The sequence below is a fragment of the Lolium perenne genome, chromosome 6 (assembly GCF_019359855.2).
Source record: "Lolium perenne isolate Kyuss_39 chromosome 6, Kyuss_2.0, whole genome shotgun sequence".
Lineage (NCBI taxonomy): Eukaryota > Viridiplantae > Streptophyta > Magnoliopsida > Poales > Poaceae > Lolium > Lolium perenne.
In genome coordinates, this window is record NC_067249.2 from 10,007,684 (window position 1) to 10,029,841 (window position 22,158).

The 22,158-nt window shown below is 48.3% G+C and overlaps 1 pseudogene; it reads left to right on the forward strand.

Moving 5' to 3' along the window:
* The first annotated feature begins 15,006 nt into the window (after window positions 1-15,006).
* LOC127310822 (uncharacterized) lies at window positions 15,007-15,718 on the forward strand (annotated as a pseudogene).
* The last annotated feature ends 6,440 nt before the right edge of the window (window positions 15,719-22,158 follow it).

Here is a 22,158-nt window from a genome sequence, read left to right on the forward strand (position 1 = left end):
GCCATAATATGATGATGAATATGTATGAGATGATCATTATTGTATTGTGGCAACCGGCATGAGCCTTATGGTTGTCTTTAATTTTCATGTTGAGTAGTATTTCAAAGTAGTTGTAATAGTTGCTACATGAGGTGAACAACCATGAAGACGGCGCCATGAACCTTGACGCTACGCCGACGATGATGGAGATCATGCCCGTTGATGATGGAGATCATGTCCGTGCTTTGGAGATGAAGATCGAAGGCGCAAAGACAAAAGGGCCATATCATATCACATATGAATTGCATGTGATGTTAATCCTTTATGCATCTTATTTTGCTTAGAACGCGACGGTAGCATTATAAGATGATCCCTCACATTAATATCAAGATAATAAAGTGTTCTCCCCTCGTATGCACCGTTGTAACAGTTCGTCGTTTCAAAGCATCTCGTGATGATCGGATGTGATAGATTCAACGATTCACATACAACGGGTGTAAGCCATGTTGCACACGCGGAATACTTGGGTTTGCTTGACGAGCCTAGCATGTACAGACATGGCCTCGGGACAACGGAAACCGAAAGGTTGAACACAAGTCATATGGATGATATGATCAACATGTTGATGTTCACCATTGAAGCTACATCATCTCACGTGATGATCGGTTTTTGGTGTAGTGAATTTGGATCGTGTACCACTTAACAACTATGAGGGATGTTGTATTAAGTGGGAGTTCATTAGTAATTAGATTAAAACATGAACTAATTATCATAAACATAGTCTGAGTAGTATTTTGAATTAATTTTTTAGTATTGGCATCCGTTTTTTACCATGCGCTAGTCTTGTAATTGAGATAGAAATACTGTTAAAATCTGACAAGAAACTTTACGGATTGGTACCGTATTGTTAAAGAATCAAGAATTGATTAAGTCCTATTGCAAACTTTTAGTAAACCTCACATTGTTGATTCAAAGAGCTATGGTTTCAATTAGTACCTAAAGTTATCTTGTCTCCGTGAAACTTGAAGTTCAAATCTGTTTGAAAAGTAAGGAGCTGAAAATTTAGTTTTCAGAAATAATCAAGGTATGAGATATATGTGATATCTAAGACCTTATTGCAAGATGATAGAATATAAATTTGGTGAGACTACATAAACTCATAAGTTTTATGGGAATGTATGAAGGTTGAAGACGCCATGCGTCACAATCCTCCAACTATTGGGGCACTAATAATATTCGCATATCCATGAAGTTATCATCCTTAGTATGCACCGTTGCTATGACTCGTCGTTTCGAAGCATCACGTGATGATCGGGTGTGATAGATTCTACGTGTGCATACAATGGGTGCAAGCTAGATTTGCACATGCGAATACCAAGGTTAAAACTTTACGAGCCTAGCATGTACAGACATGGTCTCGGAAAGTCGTCATGATATAATGGATAAAATTATGAGTGAAATTGTTCATCATATTACAAAGTTACTAATAGTGAAATCTGAAACACTTGTCATATGATGATCAACTTAAAGTAATAACCTCAAGGTTATTGGTATTTGACCAACAAATCTAGAAGTTAATAATGTTAAAGTGTTTTTCTGAATAATGAGGAAAGCTAAAAGAGAAACTGCAAAAGATATTTTGGCAAAAAAGAAAAGAAAAGACTAGAAAGTCTAGCTCAGGTGTATATAAATGATATACATGTTATGGTTGTATTCCTAGTTAGGTCACACAATGAAATTCTTGGGTATTAGTACCATATTGGTTGGTATGAAGTGTCATACAAAACAACGCAATACAAGAATACAATGGCCTAAGTGACAGACAAGGAATATGATAGGAATGCACGTCAGGAACAAAAATAAAGTGTTATTATGTTCGTCGTTGGCATTCTATCTAGCCCTTAGAATTTATAATAAAGAGCTTAATAAATTGTTATTTTGCTCTGGTCAAATAAAAACAATGAGTTGTTCAAATTATGACATTACTCCATGTACGATGGATAAGTTATTATAAATCTTAATGGTGAAACACACATACATAACACTGACACTAAAATGCCATAAGGCAAATGATTTGAATTCCACTTATTTGTGGAACCACCATTTAGATCATGTTAGAAAGGAACGCATGAAGGAACTCCATGCAAATGGATTTTGGAGTCATTTGATTTTTGAATCATTTGGCGCTTGCAAATCTTTTCTAAAGAGAAATGATTAAAATGCCGTTCATAGGCCAAGAGTTGAACGGGCAACTAACTTAGTGAAAAATACATGATGATATATGTGGTTCACTGGGCATAGTTGTGTGCGGGAGATTCTTCTACTTCATGAAAACTTTCAACAATGAATTGAGTATATATGTGGATATATTCAATAAGGAAGAAGTTTGAAACATTTGAATGGATTCAAATAAATTTCAGCATGAAGTGGAAATCATCGTAATAGAAAAGTCAAATATCTATGATTGGATCATGGTGAAAATATTTGAATTACGAGTTTTAGCAAACATCTAAGAGAGTCATGAAATTGTTCTACAACTCACATTTCTTGGAGTATCATAATGATGATATAGTATCCGAGAGATGTATCCAAACCTTGTTGGATTAATGATGAGATAAAATATTATGACGCCATTATATTTGTGTGGATTATGCTTTAGTGACTACCGCTTTTACACTGAATAGAGCATCATCATGATCCGTTGAAATGACACCATACAAGTTATGGCATGGGTATAAAACCTTAATAGTCCTTTCTTTAAATTTTGGTCTAAGAGTTTTCAACCAAAATCGGATGAATGTCTTTGTTGGTTATCCCAGAGATTTAATTGGGAATTCTTTCCACGAGACAAAGACAAAAGTGTTTGTCAATGTTTCTTATTTCCGAGAAATTGTTTCTAGTGAATTATTTGAGTGGGAGGACAATATAATTTGATAAGGTTTATGAACCTGAGCATAATGATCAGAGTAGCGCACCATCGGAATTGGTTTCGGAAGCGGCCACGACGATCATGGCTCCCATGACTACAAAGTGTTTTAGCCATGGAGATCAAAGTACATATTGAACCTTGTAGGTATGGTTTACTTTGTGATCAAATAAATGATTTGTTGACAAAGGATTGATTTTGAACAATGATAAACCAACTACAAACAAAGAAGTTATGATGGGCCCTGACTCCGTTAAAATGGCTATACGCCATGAAATTCAAGATAGATGAATACTTTTTGAAAGTAAATGGATCTATAAAATTGATGGACTTGGATGGAATATCCTTGAAGAAGCTTGACTTGTCGAAAAGTTGTTTACAACAAAGTTCAAAGAGTTGACTATGATAAGATTAGATCTTCCGTAGCAATGCTTATAGTCTATGTGGATTATTCTAGTAATTACTACATATTTCTTTTATGAGATATGTTAGTAGGATGGCAAAATACATAACTTATCAGAAGTGTGTATTAAAAGGTGTATACAAGATACAACCAAGAGTTTTTGCTGGTCCGTGGAATACTAGATAGGTATACAAACTTCAATTGGATGAAGTGAGTATCACGGAGTTGGAATCTTCACCAGATGAAATAGTCAAAGAGTTTTTGATTTCCTCAAGAGACGATGAAGAGGCTTGCATTTGCAAGAAATTAAGTGGGAGCGCTAAGACATATTTATAATACTTTATGTAGATGACATATAGTTGGTTATAAATGATGTAATTATATACTTGATTAAAAAGGTTTCATTGAGAAATTAATTTCAATGAAAGGATATGGACTGAAACATATCTAGTGTCAAGATCTATGAAGATAGATTGAAACACAAAAATAAGTTTAAGTCAAAGTACATAGAATGGATATTGAAATAGTTCAATATAGAAATATTAAGAAAATGTTCTTGTCATGAGAAGCTTTAACAAGACTTGAGTGTATCTGATACTCAATGAGTAAAAATACATGAGTGATTATGGATCACGAATAATATGTACACAATCAGATGCCCTGTGCTCTAAAATGTTATGAGCATATACCAGAATGATTCATGAGATGATCATTGAACGACAGTATGAGTATCCTTGAGTACTTTAGAAGAACCAAGGATATATATATATAGTTTTGTATGGAGAAATGACAAACAAATCGCTGTAATGTGATTACACCGATATTTGTTTTGTCACATATAAAAATAGAATTTCAATCTCAAATTAGACTAAGTGTGGTCTTAAAGGTAGCACAATGAGCTAGAAGTTGTCTATGTTAGATTTAGAAGAGTTCTAAATATTGTGACGGATTCTACAAACGAAGGCAGAGTATGTCATTGTTTTGACAAATGACTGAGGATGTTGAGTCAAGAAGTTCTTTGAGAACTTGGTGTAGTTCCGATAGTGTCAGAACTTTGAAGCTATATTGTATGTGACAATATTAGTGACTTATTTCAGACTGCGGAAATAAGGTTCCACCAGAAGATCAAACATATTTAATGCCAACTCATTTGGAAATGAGTGATGCGTTGAGACGCAAATGAATTACAAAATACATACGTTTCTGAGCGTGTCAGATCCGTTGACTAAAGCTCTCCCTAGGACAAAGCATGACCAACACCAGAATGCCATGGGTGTTAGGTATATTACAATTTAATCTAGATTATTGACTCTAGTGCAAGTGGGAGACTGAAGGAGATATGCCCTAGAGGCAATAATAAAGTGGTTATTATTTATATCTTTATGTTTATGATAAATGTTTATATATCATGCTATAATTGTATTAACCGAAACATTAGTACATGTGTGATATGTAGACAACAAAGAAGTCCCTAGTATGCCTCTTAAACTAGCTTGTTGATTAATGGATGATTAGTTTCATAATCATGAACATTGGATGTTATTAATAACAAGGTTATATCATTGTATGAATGATGTAATGGACACACCCAATTAAGCGTAGCATAAGATCTCGTCATTAAGTTATTTGCTATAAGCTTTCGATACATAGTTACCTAGTCCTTATGACCATGAGATCATGTAAATCACTTAGAGAGTGGATTTGGTGACCAGGGGGATACGTGAGCACCCCCTAGATACCGTTAGATTTGCTTTTAGATTCGCTCTTCGCGAGTAGCTGCTAACGGAGATGAAACGGCCGTGGAATCCTCTCGTTCCATCCGCATCCCAACTCCCTCGTGGGACGCCCTCCACCGGCGAGAGGCCGCCGCGCCCACCCTGCAAATCCCTCACCGATGAGAAGCTCGCGCGCCGGCCTAGCTCCTCCTGCCCAGACGGGAGGCCGCGCGGTGCCCCTGCTCCTCCTGCATCGGGCGAGGGGCGCGACCGATTGGAGAGCAGCGACGGGGGAGCAATCCCGTCCCTGGCCCTCGCCGCCGTTGACCGCCCGCGAGCGCGAGATGGGGACGAGTCGCGCGGGGGACGGCCAGATTGGATGGCGGCGCCGCCGCTTGGGACGACCCCCGCTCGATTTCCCACGCTGGTGAGATCGGCGGCCTCCCCAGCGCGCCCGTGCTGCAACAGCGGTCGATGTCGACAGTGGTCAGCGACCACAGCGGTCGAGGTCCACGGTGGCCCGTCCTCCGCCGCCGCGTGTGGCTGTCCGTCCTCCACCACCGCGCGTCGTCCGCCGGTCGGAGGGCAAGGATTCCTCATGTGGGCGTGGAGGTGCGGCCTGAGGCGAGCACTGCAAGACGGCGGAAGACCAGTGCGGCCCCGTCCTATCGGCTGTGAGCGCTCGCCGCCGTGCCGGCCGCATCGGTCCATGCCCCTGCGAGCCGCCGCACCGGTCGATTTGAGCAGGAGGATGGCTCTGCAGGGGACGGGAGCTGAGCTCCTCCCGATGGATGCAGGGAAGAAGAGACACATCGGTGGGGGACGGGCCCACCAGGTTGTCTACTATCCACGCGCTGAAGGGATGCGTGTCAGGCGAGCGATGCGGAGGAACGAACACGAGTGATCTGTAACGGATAGTAAACGGTGTTAGACACGTGGCAGCCAATCAGGGGGTGCTCACGTACCCCCCTGTTCACCGAGCTTCATCCGTTGAGTCCATACATACTATTTTGGGACGTGAAGCGCAGGACAGTGAGTAAATTGTATGAGATGACAAAAGAGGATCGACCGTTGAGTGGCATTTTTCCCTTTATGATGATCTGGCCTCCCAAGTTCCCTGTGTTCAAGGAGGTTCCTGCAAGGTTTGGCTCTTGAACTTTAGATGATCTGTATATAGTGCGCTGTTAAGGTTACAATTGTTTGCAGTGTGACCGGCTCGTGTCAATTTCCTTTTTTATGTTGCTTTCTTCCACGTGCTCTAAAGTTGAAATATGTATCTTTGATACCATCACACTGTTCAGTAAAGTTCTAGAATGGAGGTACATATATGATTGATTCGTTAGGCTATTTTAGAAATACTAGTTAAGAAGCATTTGAGATGCTTGATGTACATGTAAGATGATTATAAACTCTACAATTTGGTTTTGAATATATGGTCATGAATGTATGAAGTTGTTAATCTGCATTGCTTGAGCAATTGTAATATTATCCATGATCAGTATTTGACAACCATTATACAGCAACATGTCTTGTCAGTTCTCTTCATCCATTAAGGATTTCTTGTGTACAACCTGATCCTTGTTTTTTCTTCCCCTTTTTTTTGTACAGAGATGTCATGTGAATAACAAGCAATGATGGATGGATTTCTGTGCCAGTTATAAGCTAGGGCGCTGTCAAGGATGAGCCAAGCATAATGCACCTCCCAAAGTCCTGTCAAGATGATTCAGGCACATTCTTATGTCTTACCAATGCTCTTGCTGTTGCAGCTAGTCATGATAGAAAAAAAAAAGTGACGCTGAGTTGTGGAAGATGTGGCAATGGGGAAACTGATTATGAGCCTGAAGCCTTTTTCTGTTTCCTGTGTCTATGAGCTAGTTTCAGTCCTTTTTGTGTTGTAGAACTGTTCCCCGTGCAAATTATAATCTCCTGTGTTGATTTTCTTCACCTTATAATCTCTCATAGCCCTGACTATTCTACTGTGAATTGTGTGGTTTATTTACTATGGTGTTTCTAGAAAGAAAGAAAGAAAGAAAGAAAGAAAGAAAGAAAGAAAGAAATGATCTGTTGCTGCAGCTGCACTCGCATGCATGCTGATGTACATAGATGAACCCAGTCCCCATCTCATTCTTTGAAGGTACCAAGCGAACTTGATGTTGATCTTTTCTTTTTCCACTTAGTTAAAGAAGCAATAAAAGCTGATGGACAGAGTGTTTTTTTGCTTGCCACAAACTACATTCTTCTAGGTATACAATCTGCAGTTAAGCTTGCTTTGATTTGGACCAGCTGTAAAAAGAACTCATTATCTCTATATATCACAAGTACGTTCGGTTAGTTGATGCATACTGCACTTACCTACTCGACCTCCACAAACGCGCCACCCCCTATCTGAATTTTGCTCTGCTATTGCAACTCTGACCTGGACGGCGCTGAGGTGCCGCATAATCCACCGCCCGTGAGTCCTACCGCCGCGTCACCAGGTGCTTACCAGAGGATCTACTATGGACACCACAACCAATCAATGCACTGAAAAAGAGATTACCCGTTTTGGATGGCAATGTATATACATACGGAAGCTACATATGAGTTCGAGTCTGAATCTTGTTGTTCAGTGTCAAATATGATGGGCTCTGTCGTTCTCATCGAAGGCTTATCGATCTGGGCCGGACATCGTTGCCTGAAAAGGAAAGAAGGTAGTGTGCCACAATATCGCCAGCGAACTGCGCCGTCCGTCCCCGTCCCCGGCCGCGACCGACGCTACTTCAATCGATGTCAGAGCTCTTCCCCTTCCTGCTCTCCCCAAAAAAAAACTCAATTTATTTTAAACATAAGGCTCGAGCAGAGTCTGGCTTTAAATTAATAAAGCTCCAATGGCAGCATTCAAACAGCAGCATACACGACCCGAACAAGACAAGACAAGACATGATGGAGGGAAGCTCCACCCAACCACAAGCACATGATACACGGAACCAAAATCCACAAGCTACAAGGTGGTCGACCTAGCCCACCAGCCGGAGAGGCAACGCCCCAACGCTAAAGCCTACCGCCTAGTGACACCGAACACCACAGGACACCACGCTGCCCCAGAAGGGAGCACTAGACACTATCTCTGATAGAAGCATGAAGAGCTCGAATCCTGCCAAACACCAGCTCCACCGCTTGACGGTCTCCTCTCCTGGCCAGAAGCTTTCAAACCTGCAAGTACACAGTCATTTTGTACAAACCGTCAGCCGGGTTAGCTGGAAACACGCCCTCAATGGTGAATTTGTTTCTAAAATTCCATAGCGTCCAAAGGAGGGCGGCGCACGCCAACCAAAGAACTCTCTGAGTCTGGCCAACGTGGACGCGCATATACCGAAAAATGTCGACAAAGCACGAGGGGTTCCAAGAGCAACCAAGAAGGTCTCTGACCACACTCCACATGAAGCGCGCCAGTGGGCAGCTAAAGAAGATATGGTTGTTGTCCTCCACCTCCCTACAAAGGGCGCAAATACCATTGGTTGGTCCCTTGCGTTTCCGGATGTTATCATTGGAGGGGAGTCGATGTTTTGATAATTGCCACAAAAAGATACGGACTTTGAGTGGCGCCTTGATCTCCCACACTATCCCAAAGTGTTTGTGGGGAATGCCCTGGCATAAGCTCTTGTACAAAGACCGCACGGAGAACTTCCCATTTGGCTCCAAGGACCACGATATCCGATCTTGCGTCTCCGACAGGTGGATGGCTTCCACCAGCCGGGAGATGTTGGCCCATTCCACTCGCTCCCCAAGGCAAAATTCACGGCGGAATGTGAGACTACACTGATTCTCCCGGATGAGCATAACAACGGTGGCCAGGGGTTCCGCCGCAATGGCAAAGAGGCCCGGGAACTAATCCTTGAGTGGACCCTTCTCATGCCACCAATCCACCCAGAATCTAGCGGCACGGCCGTTGTGAATAACATGTCTAGCCCCCCAAGCCGAAGACATTCTTGATCTTCTGGATAGCATTCCAGAATTGGGATCCGAGCCTATGCTTATCCGCAAGGAGGTCCCTCTCCCCCAGATATTTAGCCCTAAGAATCTCAGCCCAGAGGCCTTGCTCCCCAGCGTATAGCCTCCAGATCCATTTGGCCAAGAGACACACGTTCATAATCCTCGTGTCTACAATGCCTTTTTTTCGATAAAGGGAATATATTAATATCAAAAAGATATCAATTACACCCAGCCTCTGCAACAACGCACCACCCTAATGGCACTACGGATGCACACAGCCAAAAAAAGGAAAATAAAACTAAGAAATAAAAGTCCCGCTACAGTATCTCGGGCCTAACAACAACAATACATCCACCGCCAAGACAACACCTAAAATACAGACTCTCCAAAAATGACGCCTCCAAGAAGGGAACAGTGCTCTAACACCGTCGTCGCCCTATCAACGATCTTAGGTTTTCACCCTGAAGATAGTCCCCACTCTCAAAACAATGCCTCCAACAAGGTCATTGCCAGGCACAACCAGTTAAGGCCAGACCATGGGTTTTCACCCTGAAAGGTAGGACTCTGAACTTCACCTGTGTTGTCGCCCCCACTATCATACCGCTGTTGTGAAGCCCGAAACACCAAGCAAGTCCCTCAACAACGCGAAGACTTGAACCTCCCTTAGCTAGTCCTCCCCTCCGGCCTTCATGTACTTCTCTTCTTCCGGCTTTCATCATGGATCCATAGTCACTTGATGTCAACACAGAAAAAGAGCTTCGTGCCGCTCCCTCCAGAACCAATCGGTCGGAATAAAAGCATGGGTGCGCACGACCGAATACCACCGATCCAGCAAACTCCAGGCACAAAGAACTGTTACATTCGCCGGCGGAGCCTTCCGGAACTCAACACTCCGGCTAGATCACGAGTCCAGGCCTCCGGTAGGTCTTCCTCTTCACGCAAGAGAGACCCTAGGACCACATCCTTTATTCAGGTCGGACCCCCACGTCGGCGACCATCCCGGGATGGCCACTCCAACCCTCCACCGACGACTCCGTCGCCGGCTTCCAAGCATCTCCATCTCGCCGCCGGAACGCGGTGATAGATCGATAGATCCACCACCACCAACCGCAGGCCGACCCTCTCCGGCGAAGAAGAGGGCCACCTCCACCGTCGTACCCAAGGCTGCTGCCCCGGGCGACCTCGTGTCGCGGGTGAAGCCCAAGATCGCCTCCACTCACCAGCGAGAGGCGGGGGGAAATTGGCGCAGGCCATGGGCCTGGCCGCCGCCCACCACCAGCCCCTGCCGGAGTGCTGCGGAGAGCCGACGGGAGGAGGGAGCGCAGCGCAGGACGCCCGCCGCCCATCCCAACCACGCCGGCCGATCCACCATGGGAGAGCCGACGGGAGAAGGCGGCGTAGCGCAGGCCGCCGCCACCCATCCCATCTGCGCGTCCGCCATGCTCGAGGAGGGGAGATCCGGCCGCTGTCCACCATGCGTCGACGAGGAAGGGCCCCCGCCGCCTCCACGCCCCGTGGGTCTTTGCCCCGGAGGCGCTACCGGCGGCGGCGGCGGTTAGGGCTGGGAGGCTGGGAGGCTGGGCGTCTTCCCTAGAGATCCAATCGTATCTGTGTCTACAATGCCTAGACCCCCCAGACATTTAGCCTTGCACATCGCAGACCATCTGACCCGATGGTATTTACGTTTAGTCCCGTTTGCTTCCCAGTAAAAACGGGACCTAGCCTTGTCGAACAAGCCATGCACGCCCTCCCCCAAGAGGTTCACAGCCATCGCATGAAGCGGCAAGCTCGACAAGCAGGCGTTGATGAGAGTCAGCCTCGTGGCCGAGAACATCAATTTTCCCATCCAGGGATCCGCGCGTTTGGCAACCTTGTTAGTCAGTGGACCCCAGTCCGAGGCTAACAGTGCGTGGTCACTCACCGGCAAACCCAGATAAGTGAAAGGGAAGGTGCCGCTTTTGCAGTTAAGCATGTTGGCAATCCTGATCCCCTCAGCCACATCTCCGCCTAGCAGTGTCACCTTACTCTTATGGAAGTTAATCCTGAGGCCCGACATATTCTCGAAGCAGAGAAGTATGTATTTGAGGTTGGCGATGGCCAGATCGGCTGGAACATGATGATGGTATCATCAGCGTACAGCAAGTGAGACACCCCCCAGGTATCAAGTGTGGGATTAACCCAGTTATGTGACCCGCCTCTCTGGCCTTGTCAAGGATACAAGCAAGGGCTTCCACCACAAAGTCAAAGAGGAGGGGGGACAGCGGGTCCCCCTGATGCACCCCGCGTCCATTACGAAAGAAGTTCCCTACTTCCCCGTTAATTGTGATCGCCGTCTGGCCCCCCGAGACCAGACCTAACGCTCTGTGAACCCACCCAGGTTCAAAGCCTTTGCGGAGGAGAACTTCCTGCAAGAAGGCCCAGTTCACCCGGTCATATGCCTTCTCAAAGTCCAATTTCAAGAAAACTCCCCGAAGTTTCTTGGACTTGGTCTCATGAATGATCTCCTGCAGAGCCAGGATCCCTTCATGGATATGTCGACCCCGGATAAAAGCTGATTGGGTCAAGCTAATCGTCCTATGAGCAATCGGAGATAACCTAATCACGTAAGCTTTGGCCAGAAACTTAAAAAATCACATTTATAAGCGCAATCGGCCTGAACTGTCTAATATCAGCCGCCCAGGGACCTTGGGAATGAGGGATAGGACCCCCGTATTGAGTCTGGCAATGTTTACTCTCCCCAGAGCAAAACCGTTGGCGATTGCCAAAATAAGAGGCTTAGCCATTTGCCAAAACTCCTTGAAGAAGAAAACTGGGAAACCGTCCGGACCAGGCGCTGTATCTGTCTTCATACTTGCCAAAACCATGTCCATCTCCTCCCCAGAGAAGGTGAGCATAAGAATGTCATTTTTGCCATCCGACACACGCCAAATGGTATGCCAAAAGGAGGGGGAAAGCATCAGGAGGAATCACTGATGAGGCTAGAAATAGCACAGTTTCTCCGTCGGCCGTTGGCAAACGCATGGAAGAAGGCCGTGTTTGCATCCCCCTGGATGAGCAAATTGGCCCTACTACGCTGCCTCCAGTACTCTTCCTCCATCCTAGAGAGGTGGAGGAGTTGGCCCTCAAGGTTGTACCGTAGCGCCCAGCCTTCATCATCTAGGCCCGCTTGGTCCGCGACACCGTCAAGATCCCGGATCAGCGCCAAGATGTCGGCCTTGAGGTCCCAATCCTCCTTCCCGAGGTTGGCTCCCCAGCCTCTTAGGAATTGTCTAAGGCATGCGGCAATACGATGCCAGACCTCAACCGGGTCCTGGCACTAAGCCACATCTCTCAACAGCCCCCGCCATCGGTGCGCCACCAGGTCGTGGAAATCCGGCTTCTCCAACCACCCCTTTTGGAATAAGAACCGCGAGCTCATTTTGCCTAGCTCCTCCCCAGAGCTAAGAACAAGAGGGGAGTGATCCGACCCAATGATGGTATCCGCCAACAGGGAACATAAGGGGAACATGCCTTCCGACTCGGGGGACACCAACACCCTATCTAATACAAAGCGCACGGGGGAGAGCTGTCTGTTGGTCGACGTGTACCTCGCCCCCGTCCTGCGAATCTCCCGTAGTGCGAGAGACGCAATGCAATCATTGAACCTCTGGACCTGAGGCCAGTCAATGTTGTCATTGTTTTTGTCCTCTGATCCCCTAATCAGGTTAAAGTCCCCCCACCACCACCAGCGGAAAGGGGCAGGCGGTAACTGCCGCCGTGAGCTCCTCCAAGAAGTCTGCGGACCTTCGATGATCCGCGGGGCCATACACCACGAAGATCGACCACCGAGAAGTGTTATCCAGTTGCAGAACATTTGCCCGAATGAAGAAGGCACCCTAATGTCAATCCAAGACCTCAAACGCATCCTCATTAACCCCAAGGAGCATGCCTCCCGAGCGTCCCTGCGCGGGGGTGGATGTCCGGGAAAATCTGCCTCGCGGGTCCAAGCTGAGAAGTTTCGCGGGGGTGAAAGAGGCCTTGATGGTTTCTTGCAAGCCTACAAAATCAAGACGCTCTCGGGAAATAAACTCCTTAATCTGCGTCTGTCGTCCCGGCCGACTGAACCCACGGATGTTGTAGAAGCCAGCCCGCATCACGCACGAGCTCCCTTCCTCCGCCCGTGGCGGGAAGCCAACACAGCCTTGGAGCGTCCCAAGTTGGGCTGGGACGCAGCCATCACAGGGATATCCACCAACGTGGACTCCGACTCCCTGTCCGTCGTTGTAGTAGTCCCAACTACGCCAGACGACATTGGGGTGAGGGGCACTGAGCGTGCCGCCTCCACCTCCTTGCGGAACACTGCAAGGGCGAGCGCTGCTTGCGCCTCCCCCTTGGCCCTGATCAGGGAGAGGGCTTCCTGGGGCGAGTGCGATTCACAGATAAAAGCAAGTCCCGAGTCGTGTGTAACCTGAAGTAAGTGCGCATCGGAAACCGTGGGAAGAATGGCAAAGTCATCGAGTTTACTTGACGGGTCGAGGTTCTTGGTCGCCGTCCTCTCCTGCGCCCGCTGCAAGACCGGGGTCGCCGCGCCCGGCCCAGTGAGGCGAGCGCTCTTGCGTGCTGGCTCCGTCGAGACCGTCCTCGTGCGCCTCCTCCTCGGGACGCCATCCCCTGGTCCATCCGACTGTGCCACCGTCGCCTCGTCCAGCTCCAACGCCTCCCTCATCAACTCATCGCTATCTAGGACCCCAATCGACACGAGCGACTCCGCCCCACCCAGGTCCTTGGACGGAGAGCCCGTCGGAGTGGTATCGTCCGAGTCCACGGTGATGAGGGTGGAGGAATCGATGGGTGGCGAGGCCGGCTGAACCGGCGCGGGACCCGTCCCGACCGACGCCTCCACCACCAACCGGCTCACGCGTGCCTGCTCCAGCACCGCCAGGGGGGCGGCCAGGAGGAGCGGTGTAAGTTGCTCCCGTACTGGTCCAGGCCAGCCCTCAGCGGCTCCTCCACAGAGGCCTGCACGGCAGCCTCCACGGCCTCGGGAACTCCGGGCTGGGCGCGGGAACGCCTGGATGCTCCCGGAGAGGTGGCCTGGCCACGGGAGCCGCTCGGGTCCCCCATGCCGGTAGGGCTGCCACCCTCGTGCGCAAAGGCACGGTCCACCCCAAAAAAACTCAATTTATTCTCTCGCGGAAAACCCTAGCTAGGTGTTTCTCCCTAATTACTTGACCCTGCCTACATCTACCTGTTGCGGCACTGTTCAGCGGGAGCTTAGATGACGGATGGATTGATTTCTGTGATTTCTGTTTTGCAGCAATGTCAAATGATTGGCGAAATTAGTCCATGGTACTGATCTTCGTTTGCATTTTTTGGCGCCGCCAATTTTGATTTTCCAGGGCCTATCACGAAAAGAAACCTCGTGTGGATTCCCAGATGCCGATTTCATTGGTGACGGTATCGAAGGTGCTCGATGACGACAACCTCCTCATCGAGATCCTGCTCCGCGTCGGCTTTCCTACCACACTCGTCCGTGCCGCCACCGTCTGTAGGCGTTGGCTGCACCACGCATCTGACAACGCCTTCCTCAGCCGTTTTCGCGAGCTCCATCCGCCTCGCCTCCTCGGATTCTACCTCAACCCCCGTAAACCATGGACCATCCCACGCTTTGTCCCTATGCTTCCTCAGCCCGCGGAGCTAGTTGCTGTTATACATCGTGCAAGCTCCAGCTTCGACAACTACCTGAGCGATAGCTCATCGACCTACATCTTTGACTGTCGAAACGGCAACGTCTTTCTGAAACAGTATAAGATCTGGAATGAATCCACTGCTGGTGTGCGCAGTCTTCTGTGCTCTGAGAGAGGCATGGCCGTCGTCCCACAATTTCCATGCTCCGAGCTCCAGTATGGCAATATTGAATTTTTCTATAAAATCATCTCTAAGGAAGAAGGCAACGGAATATCCTACTCCTTGGAGATGGGGAGGTAAAAGATAAGGTCGAGGTCTATAGGTTGCAAGATGGCGTCTGGTGCATGTATCGTAACTTTTCCATAGAGCGGCTCCCTCGTCAACAGTTCGGACCGAAATTTGTGCTCGTTGACAATAAAATCTATGTACTACTTGTCCAAAGCGACATAATTGTCTTGGATTTGATGACCTTGAGTTTCTCCACAATTCAGCTGCCACAAGGGCTGGAGCATAGCGATAGAAACACAACACTGTCACGGACTGATGATGGCTGTGGTGTGCGTCTCGATCATCCATCTGAAGCAGCTACTACTCCGAATCTGGCTACACAACAAGGGCAATTGGTTGCTAGTGGACACTATTTGTCTACACCAGATGTGTGCGAGCTTGAGAGTCTTAGATTGTAATGCTTCCCTTCGGATAAATCAAGTGGGAGACAACGCCGAGTTTATGTTCTTGGAGATGGGTCAGTGGGCACTCTACTTGGATATTAAGTGCAGGACACTGCGTAAAGTGTATGGGATGGCAAATAATGATCGATTGTTAGGTGATATCTATCCTTTTATGATGATCTGGCCTCCCACGTTTCCTGCCCTCAAGGATGATCCTACAAGGTTTGCCTCTTGGACTTTAGATGATCTGTATATAACTCTCTTGTTGTGGTTACAATTATTTGCTATGTTCACCGTGCTAATTGATATCTTTCGTAGGGTGCTGCTTGTTTTGCTATATGCTTTCAACCTGAAATATGTAGCTTTGATCGACACACCATCATAATCCATTAGTTGTGAACACAATGCATTGTCACATTGGTAATTCTCATTTCTATTTAAATGGTTCATCCACAACCACACTTTTGGTATAGCTCTGGAATCGTGTACGTATATGATTGATTCCTTAAGCCAATTATAGGAATATTAGTTAATCAGTACTTTATATGCTTTTCGTACTTGTAAGATGATTATGAAAGATGTACTTTGTTTTAATGTTCATGCTGTACAAGGAAAAATGTGCCTGTTTGGGGTCTTCAAAACAATAAATCTACATTGGTTGAGCAATTATATTATTATTCATTTTGAGAGCCTCTTAACATCTGTCTCCAATTGTACAAGCATCTTTGTTGTAAATTTTCTTATGACAGTGATTCATATTTGTCTTCACCCTGAACAGAAATGCCATGTGAAGAGCAAGCATTGATGGACGGTTAGAGCATCCCCACTCGTTTGGCCTCCCCACGCCGAAATCCGGACGAAACTACCGCCGGATTGGACGAAATTAATTCGTGGGGAGAACCATATTTCCAGTCGTCCACCCGGAGTTCGGCGAACAAAGTCGAAATTCAAACAAGTCGTCGTCCCGCTACAAATTCGATCGGCAAAAGGATCAGCCACAGATCGGCGATCGGAGGGAAATTACACTGAAACAGGGGCGTCGGCAGTCCCGTCTGGCACAGCGGTGTCACACGCCGTGGTCGAAGCGGCGGCCGACGCCGCGGCCGCACTCGGCGTTGAAGCAGCGGTAGTCGACGTCGTAGATGGTGAGGACGACGAGGTAGGCGCCGGAGAAGACGAAGAACTGGCCGGAGCGGGTCGGAGGATGTCGCTGCGATGTCCCTCGTACCAATTCCTCGTCTCCTTGTCCATCAGTTCCGTGTTGCCGCCGCCCATCAGGAACGCCAAGTCTGTGTTCCTATTCTTCGCCGTGGCCGTCGTCTTCAGCAGGGCGATCCGGGCGCCTTGGTTGGCGAGCATCTCCCTCCACCTGCCATCGAACTTGTCGTCCCTCCCGGCGGCGTGCGTCTCGTGTCGGCCCAGCACTTGTCGAACGACGCATGCATCCTCTCGGCGGGATGGCCCATCTTTTTGAGATCTTTGAGCTTTTTCTGGCCGAGTTCCGGGCGGCCATCCGACGAGCCTGGCGCCGGAGCGTCGGGGTTGTACTGTTCGGTTTTGCTCTTCGAGAGGCTCGTGCGGGTTTCCGTCCACTTCTCGCACTTCTCGATGCGGGAGTAGACGTTGAGAAACTTGAACGTCAGGCCGGTGTCATCGTGGTACATGTCGAAAGCACGGCGCACCTGGGAAAAAATAGGGCGGCGATATGGGTCAGCTCACGGCGATCAGTACATGCAGGGTCGACGGAGGAGGCATGGCGTATGCATACCTTGGCTTCAAAGTCTTCGCCGCTCACCGGCGTATTTTTGAGCTCCTCCTGTATGCCGTGCTATTTGCTGCACGCCGTCTGTATGATCCCCCAATGGGTGGCCATGGCCTTGTCTCCCCGGTTCATGATCGTCTTGTTGAAGTAGGGATCGACGGCAAGCTCGTCGAACGCCGCCTTCACTCGAAGCCAATACGTGTCGAAGGACTGATTCGCCCCGGTTATGCAGTCCATGGACACGGTCATCCAAGCTTCGGCGAGGCACTCCTCTTTCCTCGGCGTCCATTTGATGCGCTGTTAGGCCGGCGGCGCGTCCTTCTTCCTCTTCTTCCTTCCCTTCGGCGGCGGGTTGACGTCGGCGACCTCGACTTGGGTTGGTTCTTCCTCTTCTTCTTCTTCGACGGCTTGGCTTCCGTCGGCCACATCCTCCACCCACCGGTTGCGCTCCGCGACAGCTGTCGTCGCTCTCGTCTCCTCTTGCGTGAAGAACCCGGGCTCGCAGCGGCGGCCGCGGAGCCGGAGTCGATCATCTCGTTCATCACCTCGTCGTTCGGTGCTGCCGTCGCACCGAACGGGAGTGGCCCTCGTCGCAGGGCCGGCGAGAAGCCCTCGTTCAGGTTGCTGCCGGCGAGATCGGGCGGCGACGGCGTGAACCTGGACGGTTGGCCGTAGGTCGCCTCTTGGAACATGGCAGGCGAGGACGGGGAGAAGCTCGAAGGGGAGAAAGCCGACGGGGAAGTGCTTGTACACCTTGGATCGGCCAGTGGCCGGGGAACATGGTGGCGCCGCCGCCGCCGCGAGGATGGCCCATGCTCATGTCCATGGAGACCTTCCTCGCTTGTTCGTCCTCCGCCGCCAACGCCACCCTCTTCGCGTTGAGTTTCTTCTCCCTCTCCGCCCTGGCGCTTGTTTCGACCTGTCGCCGGAGCTCGTCCGCCGCCCACTCGGCGTTGGACACACCCGGTGGCCGCTCCTTCTTCGGCCGCGACTTCCTCGGCTTCGGCGGCATGGTGGTGGACGAGAAAGAGGAGGAGGAGAAAGAGGAGGGGAATGGAGACGGCTACACAGATTCGGCGGGAGAGAATGGGGATATGCAAGCAAATTGGAGGGAAATCGACTGGATTTGGCGGTCCAGTCGCCGACTACGAGGGTCCACACGACTCTTTCGCGCCAAATTCTTTCGTCCGGAGTCCCCGAGCGCACCTCGGGACCGGGGATGGCGTGGGCTCGCCGGATGGATTTAGGCCCAAATCCGGACGAAATCGAGGAACCGGGGGCGCGACTGGGCCGATTTACGCCATCCGGATGGAAAAAACGTCGCTCGGGGGCCTCGTCGGGGAGACGAGTGGGGATGCTCTTACCATGTTGGTCATAAGCTGGGGCACCATCCAAGATGGGCTGAGCAAAATACACCTTCCAAGTGTCCACAGAATGACTCAGCAGCCTTTATAAATAGCATTGCTTCTGTACTAAACATGAATCCTTGCATTCAAACTTTCATCTGGCCTGCTTACCAATTGTTTAGCTGTTGCAACTAGAGTTCAGTACATAATACAATAAAAAAAATCTGGATCCCTGCCAACAGTGATAGATGTAGCAACTTGGAGACTAATGAACACTTATTTCATCCGCCCTCTTTCTCTACAGCTATGAGCTTGTTTCAGTCCTACATAGCCGAGAGTCTCGTACTGTGAATTATATTGTATCTACCCTTTTGTGTATCTGGAAAGAAACATCAATTTGAAGGTATCACAAATCCTACATTGATTCTCAACCTAGACTTAACCGTTTCTTCTTATCACTCCCATCTCATTCTTTGAAGTTATCATGCCGCCTTTATAGATCACTTTACTAAGGCGGAATGTTTCACTATCCTGAATGAAGCATGATGTGATTTGGACCCACAATTTTTTTTCTTGAGCGAGGGCCAGCAGTAATAAGAAGTCCTATTTAATTCCAGTATGTTCGGTCAGTTATTTTCTCGTATTGTCCTCCTCGTCACTATCTAGCCCGAAGAACATGAGCTACTGAACAGATACCCCATTCAAAAACCGCAAACACTATTTCGTTGATTTTGGTGCCATATTTTCAAACTAATTCATCCTAGTTTTTACAAGATTTTGCAAAACAGGAACTAAAGGTTCCTAAAAACTACCTTAGCTAGCCCGGGATTTAGACTACCATCACGGGGACTTGTGGGTAGCGACCGGCGATGCAGCTTCACTCCTCCTTGTCGGTGTCATCGTTGGAGAAGTCCGTCGAGTCGTAGTAGTCCACAATGACGAAGCCGTGCATCACCATCTCTGGGCGGATGGACGCACACTTGGCCCTGCGCACGTGGCGCTCCTCCTCGTCGATGGTTGTGGCCCGCTTGCCCTTCTCCCACGCGTCAGTGACGACCGTCGTGAGGGAGTTGCGGCGGGCCATGGTGAGGTGGCGCGCCTCCCGCGCAGCGTAGTTCTGGTCCTCGTCGCCGCCTAAGTCGACCTCAATCGGTGGGAGCGGAGGAAGCACCCACGTCGCCGCAGAGGATGAACCTACCTCGCTATCATGCACACCGCGGCCGAGTGCGGATTGCGGCGGGAGGAGGCCGAACCACGCGGGGGAGCGCGGTTCCGGCGGGAGAGCGCACCACGGTGACACGCTTGGTCGGATGTGCACCGTGCGATTGGCCTCCGTCTCGGGCACTCGCCTCGTCAACGAGGACCCGCCGTGATTAATGTGGCCGTCACGGTTGAAATTGGGTGGCGCCATCAGGGGAGGTGGTGGGTGGTGGTGGGAAGGGGAGAGGGGTAGTGCTAATTCTTTGTTGCTGCAATAATTACAAGCCAAAGTAGATTTACACAAGAACCTATATACACATGGCTCAAAGCACAACTACATATGGATTACATGGCTTAGTTTAAGGGCATCTTCAACGCGGGGATGGACATAAAACCTACGTGCCACACGGACAGCCGACCGGCCATGTTTGCGTTGGGCTGCTAGGTGCCCCCAACGCGGCCACCAGTGCGGCCATATTCTTTTTTTTTTTGCAACCTCGGCTATTTTGCCATATGGTCATACATGATGCTCAAAATTTGGCACTATGTAAGTAACACTAGGATAATCTCCATTTCGCATCTGTTGTGTACAATCATAGTTATTGTTCATGCTACTTGCTAAGTGGTAGCTAGATTATTTCAGTACCTATTGTGTGTTATGTTATATTAGGCCCACATTGTTACTAATTATTTTAGTGAATTTGGCCGATGATTGACCTTGGACAATTTGTTCAAGGGGTGGTGTTTGTCAAACCAAGTGTTTTGTAAAAAAAGATATGTTGTGCATTTTTCTTGGTTCGCCAGCAGCATCCATATGGTTTGTGTGCCCAATGTAAGTATGAGGCTCTCATGACATGCTGCTGCCGATGATCACAATTTGTAGCACCATGTGTTATAGCGATGATCATGTAATATCTAGTGTCGTGCACAAACACATTGTTAGTGCATGCTACTTGATCTTGCATGATAATCTCTTTGATTTGTGTGCGCACTAAGTATGTGGCTTTCAAATATTTTCACTTACATATTTTTTTTCTTGCAAGGGACAAGATGATAAAATTGTGTAGTAACGTATGATCAAGGGGTGATGTTCCATGCACAAACACATTGTTAGTGCATTGTCCTTGCCCTTGCAGGATCATCTCTTAAATTGTTGAGTGCTTTATATGTAAATATGAGGCTCCCTATATATACTTGTGTGTGCTCTTTTTTTGCTATGATTAAATTGTGGCACAATCTACAATCTACTGTAAAGGGTTCTTTTTACAACCTTGTCCATTGTGCAACAACATTGCTTGTGCATTCGATTCGGTCGTGAGGAGAATCCCTTTGCCTTGTGTGTGCACTAAGTATGATGCACCATTTGTATTGTCCTTCCTTCTATTTTTTTTGCCTTAGCTAATGATTAACTTATGGCAGCTCATAATCATAGAGTGTTGCGATTGGACCACAATCTTTTTACAACCACATTGTTCGTGTATTTCTTCTCGTTCTAATCACCCCAGCTCTACCAATGTTTGCGATTATTATTTTGAGGTTTTTCTGTGCAGGTTGTGCATCTTAGTGTTCATGCAGATGCAAAGGGGTCGAACAAGAGGCCTAGAGGAAGGTCGGGCAACGTTGACCACTTCCATAATGAGGCCTCCCCGGAGCACTTCATGAAGGTGACCTTCGATAGACATACATTGGATGCAGCCGAGGCATAAGAACTAAGATGGTGGATGGCAAAGTCGTACTCAATTGGGGTTTGTTCAAATTTTGCCATTGCTATGAAGGTTGGCTACTTCCTCAAATTCAAGTAGATAAGGCTAATCGAGTACAGAGTGGTCATCTTCGACTACTTGTGATGTGAGGTGATGACCAAGTTCCCTAACTATAGAGATGCCACTAGAGGATCATGGACTATCTGGACGTGTGATCGGCTCCTAGTTGCTTCATGTTAGTTGTTGATATAAGTGTGACCTATGTAGTATGTCTTGTGGATTGTCATCCTACTATCGTATTGTGTTGAGTTAAGTACTATAGTAACTTGGCTACTACTGATTATCCTACTATTAGTTGTGTGCTATTCTATGACCTGTTGTGATCATGCCTGGTAACCTGACCACCTGTTAGAAGGGGTACCGTAGCGTCTCTTTGGGTGACAACCAAACAACACAAACCTGCTTTTTTGCTTGCTCCATGGCTACAAGTCATGCAACCAAATCAACCACAAAAGATATCTCTCCAAGGCAAAAAAAAAAAGGTTCGTGAACTACTAAACAAAGTCCACAACATGGCCCAAACCACGTTTGCAACCGCGCAGGCTTCTTGGACATGTGCCCGGGAGCTCCAAAATAGCTGCATCCTATCAAAAACTTCCTAGGAACAAGCGAGTCGGACTAGAAGGTCAACCTTTCATTCCTTTTAACAAATTTCCACGTATTTGGCGCTTCACGTGCTCACAAGCACGTTGACTTCTGCAGCGCATCGCGAATGGGTCGCGGCCCACAGTCCCCACGCAAACGCTTATCTTCT